The sequence below is a fragment of the Macaca fascicularis genome, chromosome 16, assembly GCF_037993035.2.
Source record: "Macaca fascicularis isolate 582-1 chromosome 16, T2T-MFA8v1.1".
NCBI lineage: Eukaryota > Metazoa > Chordata > Mammalia > Primates > Cercopithecidae > Macaca > Macaca fascicularis.
The window spans coordinates 61,543,887-61,559,362 of NC_088390.1; positions in this window are offsets into that span (position 1 = coordinate 61,543,887).

Genomic DNA, 15,476 nt, shown 5'->3' on the forward strand with positions numbered 1-15,476 from the left:
CAGATTTTGGGAGGTGAGCATTGTGTGGTTCCTAGACCTGCCTGAATGGTAAGGGACTGCAGAAGGATGGCCAATCCACCTTCCTTTTCCCTGCAAGGGAAGTTTCCTAGGGAACTCCTTGGCTTCAAAGTCTGTGCTGTCTGTACTTAGACTCCGGGCAAACAATGGCTCCTGAAAGGGGGCGTGACCAAGGACAGCCCTGTGGGGGCAGAGCTGTGTCTGGGGTCAGCTGGCATGCGGGGCTGGGGCATTTCCTAGGGCATCGGGCGGACTGGGCTTGCATCTGGATTTGATTTAATAATTTGTTGGGGAGGGGCAGGGACACTGCCCTGCATTTGGGGAAATGGGGTAGATGCTTCAGCACATTCCACAGCTCTGACTGCCGAGATCTCTGACTCGGGCATTGTGCTGAGATTGGATTCTGAGGCTGGGAGGGGTTGACTTTGCTGTAGACTCGGTGCCAGCCACAGCTTCAGAGTTTGTGCTCACATGGTATGACTGGATTCTTGGCCATCCTCCAAATGCCCCTCCCCTGCCACACCTCTGTGCTCTCTCTGTGTGTGTGGGGGGGCAGGGGGTAGGGGGTCTGTGTGTGTGTGTGTGTGGCAGGGGGTAGGGGGTCTGTGTGTGTGTGTGCACGCGCGTGTGTGTGGGGCAGGGGGTAGGGGGTCTGTGTGTGTGTGCGCGCATGCGCGTGTGTGTGTGGCAGGGGGTAGGGGGTCTGGGAGCAGAAGCTGATCTCTCAGTGGGGGCCTTTTTCCATGAGGTTGCAGGCAGTCTGGAGATGCTGCATGGTGCCTGCCGCCCGCTGTGGGGGCTCCCTCCTGTCTAGCTGTGTCCTGGATTCTCAGCCCCCTCCCCAGCTCCAGAGGCGCTCCCAGGCTTCTGATTTCACTGGGCCCCAACTTTGTTGGCACCTGTCCGGTCTGCATCTTGAGGCTGGATCTGCAGTTCCATCTCTAGCTCTGCCCCAGCAGCAAAGTCCTGCAGCCATCTGGTCTCCCTGAGGCACCACGGCGGCTGCCAGCAGCAGGAGATAAAGAACAAAGCGGGGTTGAGGGTTGCTCCCTCAGCCCCAGTCACTCTTCACAGAGCCCCCTCCTTCTGGAGCCCAGGCCAAGGGAAAGTAACTCTTTCCCTAAGGCATCTTTTTCGCCCCCCTTGTCTCTAGGCCCCTTCCCGATGCTCTAGCCTTGCACCCTTGGCAGTGGTGGTAGGAGGTCCTTTTTCTTTCATGAGCCTCCCCAAAAAGCCCAGTCGGCTTGGAAGTAGCTGTGTGCATGGCGTGGGTGTACCTTCGTGACACACATGCATTTGTGGAGTATGTGTGTGTGCATGCATGTGAGTGAGTACGATGCAGTGATACCTAAAACGTGAGAGCGTATGGGCTTTTTGGGGATGTGCATGCCTGTTTGATGTGTGAAGGCAAGGTGTGCATTTGTGTGGTGTGTATATGTGGTGTGTGCATTTGTGTGGTGTGTATATGTGGTGTGTGCATTTGTGTGGTGTGTATATGTGGTGTGCATTTGTGTGGTGTGTATATGTGGCGTGTCTGAGTGTGAACACGTGTGCGATGTGAAGAGAGAGGGAGTGAGACATTCACGGAACACACATGTCCCGCCTGGCTGTGGATGAGTGGACTCTCGCTCATTAGGTGATCCCGCCTCAGGGTTTGTGGGGAGATGTCTGCCACTAGAGAATAAACATGTACTTTTGGGAGAGGACTTTCACATCACAGAGAAACACTGCCGTATCCAGCCTTCATGCCCACAGGATCCTGGAGCCAGGTCCTAAGTACCAAAAAGCAAATAAAAGCAGCTTCATGTTTGCACCTAGGCCCTCCCACCCTTGAAATGGTGGGAATACCCGAATGGTCTCCCTAGTTGCCACAGGGGTGTCAGCACCTCTGGGAAATGTGGGAGGGAGGTCCTGGTGGCACCACCAAACCTGGATGGACTTGAGAAATGAAGTCCTTGAGTGCTCTGCCCTGCCTCCTGGAGACATGTCATTCCCTCCCACTGGCTTGGAGCAGGGGATGGGACATCCCGCCTGCCAGCAACCCCTAGCTGATCTACATAAAGCATTTGGTTTCCATTTCCCAGCTCACTAGTGGAGATCAAGCCCTGATGTCGGCTGGGGGTTGGGGGCTGGGTTTTCCACTGGCAAGAAGGTGGGGTGGGAGGAGGGAGGAAAAATGGAGACCTGAACTGATTCCAGCCTTGGATTCAGGTTGGGGAATCTCTGGAGAGCTGGCCAAGCCTCCTGGCCCTGCTTGCTCTTCAGGCCCTGAGGTTCCAGCCACTGCAGTCCCCCACCTCTTTCCAGGAAAAGGCTGGTTGTCCTAACCCCGCTGTCCCCTGAGCCACATTCTGCCACCAAGCTGCTCCAGGAATGTTATGAGGCATGCAGGATTTGGGGCGCCTGCTCAGTCCTCCTTCCCAGTGTAGGGGGCTGTTATATGGCTGTGTGGTAAATGGCCTGCAACATTCCCTGACAGAGACTCCCCCTGTATTCCAGGCCTCTCTGACCTCGAAAGAGAAGGTCGGTGTTGGGTCGGGACTGTGGGGCAGACTTTTGGGCACACCCGTGGAGAAGCAGACACTGCTGCAGCCAACCAAGGGTCTAATTAGATCCTCACTCCCAGAGTGACCCTTCCCCTCTTATGTCTGAAGCCCCAGGGTTGGGGAGGGTGGGGTCAGGGAGTAGAAGTTGGGGGAGTAGCTGCAGATAATTAGAAACATGCTCTACTGAATGAGCAGGCGCCACCAGGACCACCCCTCCCCTCACCCCTACTCCCCAACCTCTTTTCCTTAGGTCCCCAACCCCCTTCCCTTCTACCTGGACAATTCCAGCCAAACTGGGGGAGGCGCTGGTGGAGCCTGAGACAGCAACTCGGTGGGGTTGGCTTCCTAGGCCCTTACACAGTCTCTAAAGTGCAAACAACATATTTTCGCCATGCAATAGGATTTAATTACACATAAAAACAGAGCCATTAAACTGAAATTAAACCCTTGTTGGAATCACTTAATTCAGGGCATGACAAATTGCTTTCAGTGGAGGCGGCAGTGCAGTCCCCCGGGGAAAGATGGAGATTAGTGGCTTCCATGGCTGGCTGGGTCCCCCCCTTCTCTTGGTCCCCTTGCCAGCTCTAAATTCTGAAATTGGGGTCAGAACCCTTTTTCTGAAGACCACCCAAGCCAAGGGGAAGCCTCTAGGTTCGTTCAGGAGGATAGGAATGGAGGGTTGGGGAATTACAGAATCACTGTCCAACCCAGATTTAGACAACCCAGTACATTTTATTGATGGGTAAGTCAAGGCCCAGACACCAAGGTCATCCAGAGCCAGGATTAAAACTCTGGCGCTAAGCCGTAACTAGAGAGGCTGTTTTTTTTCCCTCAGGCTTGTGTCCTTTGACCTTGGGCTTGAAGACAGAGATTGAGATTGGGGCCACATGGATAAGGGGTGGGAACCAAGGCAGACCCCGGATGGGGATGGTGGACTTCTCCAGAACTAGATTCCCACCTGGTCAACATCTGGAGACAGTGGGAAAGGGAAAATGGCCCTGGGGTTTGGGCGGTCGAGGCGGCCTTCACTTCTGGTGGGCAGCCTGGAGCCCAGACTCGATTCAGGCAGACCTGGCTGCTGACCACCTGAGTGAGGTTGGGCAGGTAAGACCTTCTGCTCCTGTGAACCTATGTTTTCCCATCTGTCAAATGGGAATGGTAATTCCTATCTAGAGTTGTGGAGACCATTAGATGGGCATGATGCATGAACAGGCTTGGGGCTGAGCTCACTAGGTTCTGTTAGACTTCCTTCTCTGGACTTCAGTTTCCCCATTTATAACAAGATCCAGCTGGAATCTGATGGCTTTTAGAAGCTTTGCTTGCTCTTTTTATGTTGGCAGCCCTTCTTCCTCCCTCTAGCCCCTTCCTTTCCTTCCCTTTCCTTCCTTCTTCTGTGGATTGAATGTCTAACTGTGGACAGAAGTCTGGGGCTGTGGTCAGGTGATTAGGTAGGAAAGGGAGGTCCACGCCCCCTAAGGTTTCCCTGCCCCACGTGGCCCTCCGGTGGCTGTGTGTGAGGCCCATCTGGAGGGTGAAAGGAGACCAAATGGGACAGGGGCTGCAGTTGGGAGGGGCTTGGGGGTCCTGCAGCAAGGGCGGGCTGCTTGTTGTCTGTGGCCTCCCTCCCCATGTATCCTCTATGGTCTGGGAACCTGTTCTCCTGATTGGAACCAGATGGGTCTGCTGCGGCTGGAGGCCTAATCTGTCTACTCACTCCGTGTCCTCCCCCAGGAGAGGAGGTGGGGGTAGACCAAGGGCGAGTGGTGGAGGTGTGTGTGGGCTCGCTTTTCGCAGGGGCTGGGAGGGAGACTCCTTCTTCCCTTCTCCGTCTCTCTAGGCTTGTGGCCTGGAAATCTTTCTATTAGCCCACAGAGGGTGGCCAGCTGTGGACAGCCTCTCACCGAGGCTTGGGTGGGCAGTTTGCTACCTTACCTGATGCCATCCTCTAGGAGCAGTACCCACTGCCCTCACCTCCCTACCCTGCCCCCCATTCTCAGAGCTCAGCTCAGCTGCAGACTGTCAAGTGAGGGCTGACCATGCCTGACCCCTGGTCTCCTGGAGTAGCCTCAAGGCCATTTCCTTCACCTCGGCCTCCTTGGTCTTGGCAGACAGACAGGTCCCTGCACTGGGGCTCGAGTGAAAGGGATGGAGCTGGGCTGGGGCCGAGGGTTCCCATCATTTCAGGCCTGGCAGCTACCCAGCTGCAAATGGCTCCCCAGCACAAATGTTTTGCAGCTGTCCCTCGGTCGGCTTGCCCTGGAGAGCTTTGAGACAGAGGTGGGGAGTCCAGGAGACAGGGCACAAGTAGAGAGCAAGGGTGGGTGGGGGACAAGCCCAGACAGCTGCCCAGCAGACCCAGGCTGCTGGGAGAGTGAGAGTGATGAGGAATCTCCAAGTTCTTGAAACAGCCTCCCCAACTTGCAAGGGTTGGGATGGGGGCTTCCTGAGGCAGGATGACGGGGAGGAGGGGCTGCCTGGCAGGGCCAAAGCTCAGGGTCTCTGCTTCCCTCCTGGGTCCTGGTCTCTGAGCAGAACCAGAAACTTCTAAGTTGGAACGCAGGGAGGGGAGCTCAGCCTCCACCCCACCCAGGGGAAATTAGACCAGACTGCCCAGGAAATAAATTCAATTTTCCAGCATCATGGAAGGCTAGTCGGACAATAGAGGATTTTTTTCCCTCAAAAAAAATTCAAAAGAAAAAACAAAACTCCAACTGCCTTTGGCTGAGCTGTTTTCCAACTTCATTTCTCAGCCACAATTCAAAACTTCTCATTCAAAGTGACATGTGACTTCTCTGTGACCCTGGTCCGGCCGGCCGCCGGCCCTGTGAGGGGTCGGGCCAGGCCAGCACAGAACTCGAGCTCCCAGGATCTGTGACCACCCCCACTCTCAAAAGCCCTCTGAGGTCTGTTCTGGAGACAAGGCCCGCAGGACCCTCTCTGGGCAGCCCCAGCGCCTCACAACGAGGGAGGGGCTGCGGTGGAAACAAACGTGCCTCTAAAAGACGGGAGAGTTTCGGCGCGGGTGATTCCTACAGCCTAGGCCCAGGCCCACAGGGGTTTATGTTACAATATAAACTGGAGCCTTAACAACTTGGAGAAAGTGTCTTATTTTTAGGGTTGAGGCGGGGAGTGGAGGTTGTCTTAAGAATGCAAATGGGGTCGGGCGCGGTGGCTCACGCCTGTAATCCCAGCACTCTGGGAGGCCAAGGTGGGTGGATCATGAGGTCAGGAGATCAAGACCATGCTGGCCAACATGGTGAAACCCCGTCTCTACTAAAAATACAAAAATTAGCTGGGTGTGGCGGTGCGTGCCTGTATTCCTAGCTACTCAGGAGGCTGAGGCAGGAGAATCCCTTGAACCTGGAAGGTGGAGGCTACAGTGAGCCGACATCGTGCCACTGCACTTCAGCCTGGGCGACAGAACGAGACTCGTCTCAAAAAAAAAAAAAAAAAAAAAAGAATGCAAATGGGCCTTGTAAACCCCTCCACAGGGATGTTCTTAGGGCTCTAATGAGTCGGGAAGGCGCTGCCGGCCAGGGAAGGGCCAGCCTTCAGTTGTACTGTCTGCAGTCAGCAGCCCTGGGGCACTGGCAGAGGATGGGAGGGTCAGTGCAATCCTAAGTGGTGGGTGGGCAGGGAGGGGATAAAAGGGGGAAGAGCAGAGGCTGCCAGAGGCGGATCTCAAGGTTCTGGGGTGGGAGGTAGGAGAGGGGGCAGACCACACAGGAGGCTTTGGGGAGAGCAGGGCAGGGTCACGGCTGGAGAGGAGAGAGCAGGGTGTATGTGTGCATGTGTGTATGTGTGTGTGCATGTGTGCATGTGTGCATGTGTGCATGTGTGTGTGCATGTGTGCATGTGTGTATGTGTGTGTGCATGTGTGCATGTGGTGGGGGGAAGGGAAGGGATGGCTCTCTCCCGTGGCTGAGAAAGGTCATCCCCAAGACCAGGGTTGGGACCAGCACATTCCTCTCCGGCAGGTCCATTATGAAGATGGGAAACCGAGGCCTCGAGGGGCCTGAACTGGCTTGTTGGAAGGTGTAAATGAACTGGTGGCGGAAGCAGATTAGAACTCAGGGCCATATTCTTTCCTCCAGTGTCTCCTGGTGGGATGAAAAGAGGAACCTAAATAGGAAGGGGCACTTCGGCCACCAGAGAGGTGAAGCTAAGCCAGGGGCTTTCATTTGGGAGGAAGGAAGGGGGCGCAGTTTCTGGGCAGAAGAGCCATGATCCTACGCAAGAGGGACGGATGTGTGTGAGGTCCTGCTGGGGACCACACACCTATGTGGTGGCCTTATGTGCCTGAGCTCAGGGGCAGAGGAAGGCAGTGGAGAGGCCTCTGCTTGGGACCCTGTGTAACATCCTCCAGAGGCCTCCTGTTGAATACCTTTCTTGGCCTGTAGGGCTCTCTCCGAGTTTCTCCAGCCCCTTTAGCATGACGCTGCCAGCCTCAGGGCCTTTGCACATACTGTTCCCTCTGCCGAATCACTCTCACCCCTTCTCTTCACAAGGCTGGCTCCCCGACCTCCAGCCTTCAGCCAAATGTCACCTCCTATGAGAGTCCTTCTCTGACCATCCTAGGTAAAGAATCTCCCTCTACCTTACTTTTCTACCAGCTTGTTTATTTCCTGCATGATGTTTTTCACAATTGTTCCCTGAGTTCCCCTGTTTTTCTAAAACACATGCTGGTCTTATTTAATTACACTTGAATCTCCAGAGCCGAGTGCACAGTAGGTGCTCAACGAATGCTTATTGAATGAATAAGTGAATAAAAAAGGGCAGCAGTCCTGGGTGGCTGCAGGGCTGAAGGCTTCTTACAAGGGGACAAGGGTCCTCTGCTCAGTTCTGCCTTTCTCTTCACTCTTCCTGCTCTAACCCTGTGGGGTCCCTAAGGACAGCCCAGGTGGCAGAAGCCTTCCTGAGACAGGAGAGCTCAGTGCGACAAGAAAGCTGGCACTTCGACATCCTTCATCTTTTGTTGTTGTTTTTGTTTTTGTTTTGAGACAGGGTCTTACTCTGTTGCCCAGGCTGGAGGGCAGTGGTGTGATTATGGCTCACTGCAGCCTCAACCTCTGGGCTCAAGAGATTCTCCCACCTCTTGAATAGCTGGGAACACAGGTGTACACCACCACGCCGAGCTAATTTCTGTATTTTTTTTTTGTAGAGACAGGATTTTGACATGTTGCCCAGGCCAGTCTCAAACTCCTGGGCTCAAGCCATCCTCCTGCCTCGGCATCCCAATGTTTTGGGGTAACAGGCGTGAGCCACCCCAGCCAGCTAGCTGTCTTTCTATCTATGCCTCTGTCTTTCTGTGGGTTCCTTTGCCTCTGGTCCTGGTTCTCTTATTTGGGCCTTATCTTTCCATTTTCTGTGTCTTGCTATCCTGTGCTCCTGTCCCTTTTCTCCCTCTCCGTCTCCCTCTCCCACTCCCCCTTTTTTTCTTTTTTTTTGAGATGGAGTCTTGCTCTATTACCCAGGCTGGAGTATAGTGGCGTGATCTCAGCTCACTGCATCCTCCACCTCCCTTGTTCAAGTGATTCTCCTGCCTCAGCCTCCCGAGTAGCTGGGATTACAGGCGCACACCACCACACCTGGCTAATTTTTGTATTTTTAGTAGTGACAGGGTTTCACCATGGTGCCCAGGCCGGTCTTGAATTCCTGACCTCAGGTGATCCACCTGCCTCGGCCTCCCAAAGTGCTGGGATTACAGGTGTGAGCCACCATACCCGGCCTCCCCCTACGTCTTAAATCTGCCCCATCACTGAGTTTTCCTGTGTCCCACTCCCCGACACTACTCTGTGGTCTGCCTGGAACTGAGGCATGCCCTCTCCTGCCACCACAAAAGACCCTCTGCAGTGCGAGATAGGCTCTGTCATAATGCCAAGGCTGCCCGGCTTTTGGGAGGGGAGGTGGATGGAGGAAGTGAGAGTGAGGCACCAGGGATCTCCCCACACACCTGCTCCCAAGCGTGTCTGAGGGCTCAGGCGGCCCCCACCCTTCAGGGAGGGCAAAGTGGGTGGTTTTCTGTTCATCTTCCTCCTCTCCTCCACCATGCATTAGTTTCCATCTTGGCAATTTAGTAGAATGATTGGCTGCCCTGTCTGGGAGGATGGTCCTCATGGGGGTATCTCAGAGAGTCCTGCCCAGCTGATGGGAGGGGTGGGGCGGGGATCTGACTCAGAACTCAGGTTTTCATCCCTATCCTAAGCTGGATCCTCCTGGCTCTCCCCATTTCAGGAGAGGGTTCCACCATCATTCCTGTAGGCTGGAACCCTGGAAGTCCTTCTAGATAACTCCCTCCCCCACTTCTCACTCCTGTTCCATCTCAAAGTCCTGTGGATTTTAACTCTCAGTATCTCTCTGCTCTATCCCTGCTGTCCTGCCTCCATCCAGGTCCTAGACGTAGCCTCCACCATTGCTTCCTTTGCTTACTCTACAGCCATTCTCAGCTTATTTATCCTCAGTTTTTTGTTTGTTTGTTTTTTGACAGTCTCGCTCTGTTGCCTAAGCTGGAGTGCAGTGGTGCAATCTTGGCTCACTGCAACCTCCACTTCCTGGGTTCAGGCAATTCTCCTGCCTCAGCCTCCCAAGTAGCTGGGATTACAGGTGCATGCCACCACGCCTCACTAATTTTTATATTTTTACTAGAGATGGGGTTTCACCATATTGGGCAGGCTGGTCTTGAACACCTGACCTCATGTGATCCACCCATCTTGGCCTCCCAAAGTGCTGAAATTTTAGGCGTGAGCCACCACACCTGGCCCCCAATCAGTTCTTCCTACAATACCAGGAAATTGAGTCCTGTCAGCCTCTTGCTTCCCTGGCCTCTCAGGGAAGGGTCAAGACCAAAGCCCCCAACATGGGCTGAAGGTCCGGCTTGGCCTAGCCCCTGCCGACCTCACCAGGCCCCCTGCCCTTCACACCCCCTTGCTCTCTGGGGCCGCTAGCCAGACTGGCCGTATTGCATTCCCTTCCACCACAGGGTCTTTGCACATGCTGGTCCCTCTGCTTTCAAGGCTCCCAGTGCCCCCTTCTCCACATCCCCGACAATGGATTTTCTTTCAGCTCTCATCTCAGCCATCATCACCTCCTTAGGGAAGCCCTCCCTGACTTCCCTGAGCAGGTCAGTTCTCCCGACTATTCATTTCAGAGCACCTTGCGCATCTTCTCAACAGAAGAGTGTTTAGTTAGGCATTCACAGTGCAATTACTCTGTATCTTTGTCCCTCTTTTCTTTTTATTTTTTTGAGATGGAGTCTTGCTCTGTTGCTCAAGCTGGAGTGCAGTGGCGTGATCTTGGCTCACTGCAACCTCCGCCTCCTGGGTTCAAGAGGTTCTCCTGCCTCAGCCTCCTGAGTAGCTGGGATTACAGGTGCCCGCCACCACACCCAGCTAATTTTTGTATTTTTAGTAGAGACGAGGTTTCACTATGTTGGTCAGGCTGGTCTTGAAACCCTGACCTTGTGATCTGCCCGCCTCGGCCTCCCAAAGTGCTGGGATTACAGGCATGAGCCACTGTGCCCGGCTATCCCTCATTTGTATAAGCTCCATGAAGTCAGGAACCTCATTCATCACTGTAGCTCCAGGCTACCTATTTAGAAAATAAAAAACACAGCCCATTCAGTTCTGTGTGAATTTCAGATAAAGAACAAATAATTTTTTAGCATAAATGTGTCCCAACCCATCTCTAAGGGCTAAGCACAGTGCCAGATACACAGGAGGCCTGAGGCAGATATTGAATGATGACTGAATACATGTAGCAAGGGGCTTTCTGCCTGTCTCTTCAATGCCTACTTCCCATAAATGCTTTTCTCCTGTGCTCTGTACCCTTGGCACCTAGTAGCCCTATTTCTTCTTCGTCGTCGTCTTTTTTTTTTTTTTTTTTTGAGATGGAGTCTCCCTCACTTTGTCACAGGCTGAAGTGCAGTGGCGTGACCTTGGCTCGCTGCAACCTTCGCCTCCCGGGTTCAAGGGATTCTCCTGCCTCAGTCTCTTGAGTAGCTGGGATTACAGACGTGTGCTACCACACCTGGCTAATTTTTGCATTTTTTTGTGGAGATGGGGGTTTCACCATGTTGGCCAGGCTGGTCTCGAACTCCTGACCTCAAGTGATCCGCCCACCTTGGCCTTCCAAAGAGCTAAGATTATAGGTGTGAGCCACTGTGCCTGACTTATTTCTCCATTTTGTAAGACGGAATGTGTCTCTGTAGATTGCCTTGATTTGGGTCTCCTGTCTTCTGGCCCTGTTCTTCCTCTGGGTTTTCTTCTTCTCGGATGCCCCTCCTCCTGGTTTCTCCATGCCCTTTTTTTTTTTCCTTCCTGTTTCTCCATATCTCTTTTTTTCCTGTCTTTTCTCAGGAAAAGACTCCCGAGTAGCTGGGACTACAGGCGCCTGCCAGCACGCCCGGCTAATTTTTTTTTTTTTTTTTTGTATTTTTAGTAGAGACGGGATTTCACCGTGTTAGCCAGGATGGTCTCGATCTCCTGACCTCGTGATCTGCCCGCCTCAGCCTCCCAAAGTTCTGGGATTACAGGTGTGAGCCACCACACCCGGCCGGCTTCCAGTTCTTGATCCAAAAGAAGCAAGTGTGTGTGTGTGTGTGTGTGTGTGCGCGCGCGCGCGCACGCACGTGTGTTTGCATGCATAGATGGGAGTGGAGTGAACTAAGAATATGTCCCATGTCAGTGTTCACAGGGTGTCAAGTCTGAATTCTTGGGGGAGAGAATATCGCTTCCTGGGGCACGTGTAAGCCCCTCCCCCAGCTCCTGGCCAACCCCGTTCGCCTGGCTCTGCGTGGTTCACATGGGAGCACAGCGCTTATTTGTTGAATGCGTGAATGAATGAGTGTGTGTTGCTCGCCCTCCTAACCCCCTCCTCATTCTTCCTCTCTGGTTCCCTCCTTCCTGGCTTGTCTCCCTGACCCCCAGGCCTGCTCCCAGCCAAGCTCTACTTGCCTTTCTTGGCTAGTCCAGATGGGGAGAGGAGAACACTGAAAAGCCTTCCAGAAACAGTTGCAAAATAAGCCCCCGGCTGGCCCTGGGAGCCCAGGAAGTTGAGGATCTCCTTTCCTGGGGCTGAGGGCTCCAGCCTGGTCCGGACTGAGGCTTGGTGGGGATGGGGAGCACGACTGGGCAGGACTCTGCCTGGATGGGTGCTGTGGATTGAGCTGTGTCCCGTCAAATTGGCATGCTGAAGCTCTCATTCTCCATGTGACTATATTTGGAGATAAGGCTTTTCTGAGGCTTAACTTAAGGTTCAGTGAGGCCACAAGGGTGAGATTCTAATCAGATGGTGGCTTTCAAATAAAAGGAAGCGAGGGAGAGAGATGTCCTTCTCCATGCACACACACTGAGGAAAGACCATCTGAGCACACAGGGAGAAGGTGGCTGTCTGCAAGCCATGAAGAGAGTCCTTACCCAAACCTGGCCATCATGGCATCCTGATCCTGGACTTCAAGCCTCCAGAACTGTGAGAAAATAAATTTCTGTTGTGTAAGCTGCCCAGTCTATGGTATTTTGTTATGGCAGCCCGAGAAGATGAATAATACAAGGGGGAATGCAGGCCCCTGGTCCTGCTCTGTCTCACATAGTCCTCCCAAGCTCAGAGAGAACCAGGGACCCAGGCCTGGATCAAGCAGGCTCCTGCCCCAGCGTGTCTCAGGGTGAGAGCTCCTCTTTTTAGGCTCTCATCCCTTCCCTGGTCCGAACTCCAGGTTCTCATCCCAGCATTCTTCTCCCCAGCTTCAGCCTCAGATGACATCTCTGGCCTCCATGTTTCTAAAGCATAAATCTGGTCAATTACTCCTCGGCTGAAATGTCTCCCTGATGCAGGGCAGGCGAGCCCCAAATTGGGGCTTAGCCTGGGAGGGTTCTTGGCTTCATTCAGGGAATAATTCAAGGGCAAATGGTGGTAGAAGAAAGCAGCTTTCTAGAGGTGGCAGTGTCACAATCCCGTGACTGCTCCTCCAGAGCCGGGCTACCCCAGTGTGCTGAGAGCTGCAGCTCAGTAGCTTCCACACTCTTATTTGCACCCACTTTTAAACACATGCAAGTTAAGGGGCAGAGTATGCAGAGATTTGTAGAAAAAGGGTGGTGACTTCTGGGTCATCAGGTTGTTGCTGCCATGGAAAGGGGTGGTAACTTCTGGGTGTTGCCACGGCAATGGTAAACTGACATGTCACACTGGAAAGCTCCTCCTACCTCATCCCTGTTTTAGCTAGTCCTCAGTTTGGACCTGTGTCCAAGCCCTGCCTCTGGAGTCCAGTCCTGCTTCCTACCTCATCCTCATTACCTGTGGGATAAAGCTGAAGCAGGGTGCCATGTATGACCATGCACTGCATAGCCTACAAAATCGTACACGGCAGGCCTGAGTCCCACCTCATTAATTCAGCAAGTCTTCAATCTCCAGACATTCTCAGCTGGCACCCAAGGGTCCTGAGGGTCCTGTTGCTGCCTTTTTCTTCTGCTTTCTCTCTCACCTACTCCCTTAGGTACCATGTACTTGAGCCACATCAAACATGGTACATCTTTTCACACCTGTGTGCTTCACACACGAATGTCTCCATCTGCTTTCTCTGAACGCTGGGGCAATAGGATGGGCATGGACTTGAAATCCTGTTTCTCTGCCATTTACAGTTAGGAGAAGTTAACCCTCTGAGCCCCAGTTTTCTAACCTGTAAAATGGGATTAGGCATATATAATGTGCCTCTGATTATATGTAGCACATGAGAGCCCCTCCCCCTCCTAAAAGTTGGTTTCTACCTCTCTTTGCATGCTGAATTCCTATTCATCCTTGAAGACCCAACTCAAATGTTATCTTCTTGGTAACATTGCCCTCTTTCCCTTCAAGTGGGTAAAGTTTATCTTTTCCAGTTTCTACTCTTTCTGCCAGCCCTGCATAGCACTTGTAAACCTCTATTAGAAACACTGTCATATTTTTCTGTTTTCCTGGTTCACATGAATAAAGCACACAGCCAGAAAACATTTGTTGCATGAATGAAGGCATTGGCCCTGGGTTGAAAGCCTTTAACCCTGCCCCTGCCCTGGGTCTAAGACCTTGCCCTGGGTCTAAGCCCTGGCACAAGAGTGAAGGACCAGAGGCCAAAGATAAAACAGAGCAGTGAGCAGCCTCAGCCCTTGGTGGGTCATGGGCATGGGGTGGCGGCTGGTCAGATGGTCGGGGTATGGGCACTTCAGTCTCCTGAAGAGGTCTCTGTAGCCTGAGAGGAGGCAGGGTTTAGTGGGTGTGGGAACCTGAGTTTTTTTTGTTTGTTTGTTTTTTGTTTTTTGTTTTTAGAGACAGCGTCTTGCTCTGTCAACCAGGCTGGAGTGCAGTGGCACGATCACAGCTCACTACAACTTCCGCCTCCCAGGTTCAGGGGATTCTCATGCCTCAGTCTCCCGAGTAGCTGGGACTACAGGTGCGCTACCATGCCCGGCTAATTTTTGTATTTTTTGTAGAGACGGGGTTTCACCATGTTGGCCAGGCTGGTCTCAAACTGGAACCTCAGTTTTGAGAGACGATTGGCAGTGTGAGAGGTTCCCGGTTCCCTTCTCATGAACTCCAGCAGCAGCTGGACTCTGCTGCATGTCCAGCCACCTGGGACAAAGGGGTGAGGAAATTCAACTGGAAAAGAGCAAGAAGCTGGAAAGGTTTCTCTGCGAAGGGGTGATCGAGTAGAGAAGACATAATGAGGAGAGATGGTGAGAAAGGAGAGAGAGGAAGTGGGAGAAGAGAGGGAGGGAGGGTGGGTGGTATGTGTGTGTATGGAGATCAAGAAAGGGATGGGGAGGGATGAAAAGACTCGGGGGAGAGAGACACTGGAGCGGGGGCTGCGGCAGGGGTTAAGACCGAGGGCTATAAGGCCTGGAGCCTCCTGGAGAAAACTCTCCTCTGGTGTTCCTGGGTGGATAGGAGGGTGGCTCCTCCCCTCCTGGCTCCTGGCTCGGTGGTTGTCCTGCCTCCCCTCTGCCGTCCAGCCCTCCCAGCCTGTCCAGCCGTCCAGCCCCTGCCGGGCTGGCTGCTTTGCCCTCAGCAAAAGTCTTAAGTTCTCTGCTAAATCTTCTTAGGGGAAACATGAGCTGTGGCAAATGCAGCAGAAATGATCGCCTTCCACGAACTCTGTTCCATGCTGGGCTAAGCAGGGCCAGAGCAGGAGACTGAGAGGAGTCTCCATCTGGAACTGCACTGGGGCAGTGGAAAGGGAGGCAGGGTCTACCCGGCGGGGGTTCAAGGCCCCTGCCACTGGGTCACATAGCTCAGCCCACACAGAAGGAGGGGCTCTCCCGTTCCCAAAGCTCTTTAGGAGAACAGAAGTGCCACAGCCTCTCTTGCATCGCTTGCTGAGGCCTTCTCAGGGCATGCCAGCCTTGGCTTCCTAGTTGCAGTGAAGTCTGGAGCAGGTCTGGGAGGGGGGCATTCCTCTGGGACTGGTTTAGGGGAGGACTGCCACTGGAAGGAGCTGGGGGTAGAACTCCCCACGCCCAGGGTGGGATCAAGAGGCCATAGTCCAGTTCTTTTTCTTTCCTTTTGAGATAGAGTCTCACTCTCACTCAGGCTGGAGTACAGTGGCACAACCACAGCTCACTGCAGCCTTGAACCCCCAGGCTCAAGTGATCCTCCCACCTCAGCCTCCCAAGTAGCCGGGGCTACAGGTATGTGCCACCACACCTGGCTAACTTTTTGTATTTTTTTGTAGAGATAGGGTCTCCCTGTGTTGCCCAGGCTGGTCTCAAACTCCTGGGCTCAATCCTCCGGCTTTGGCCTCCCAAAGTGCTGGGATTACAGACGTGAGACACCACACCCAACCACAGTCCGGTTCTTCAGGGCGGAGCTGGCAGCTCTGGGGCCATCTGGTTTCGGGGACTCTTCCGGACTCTTCTTGAGGAGTTCCTGTTTTGCCCGCCTGTCCTTGCC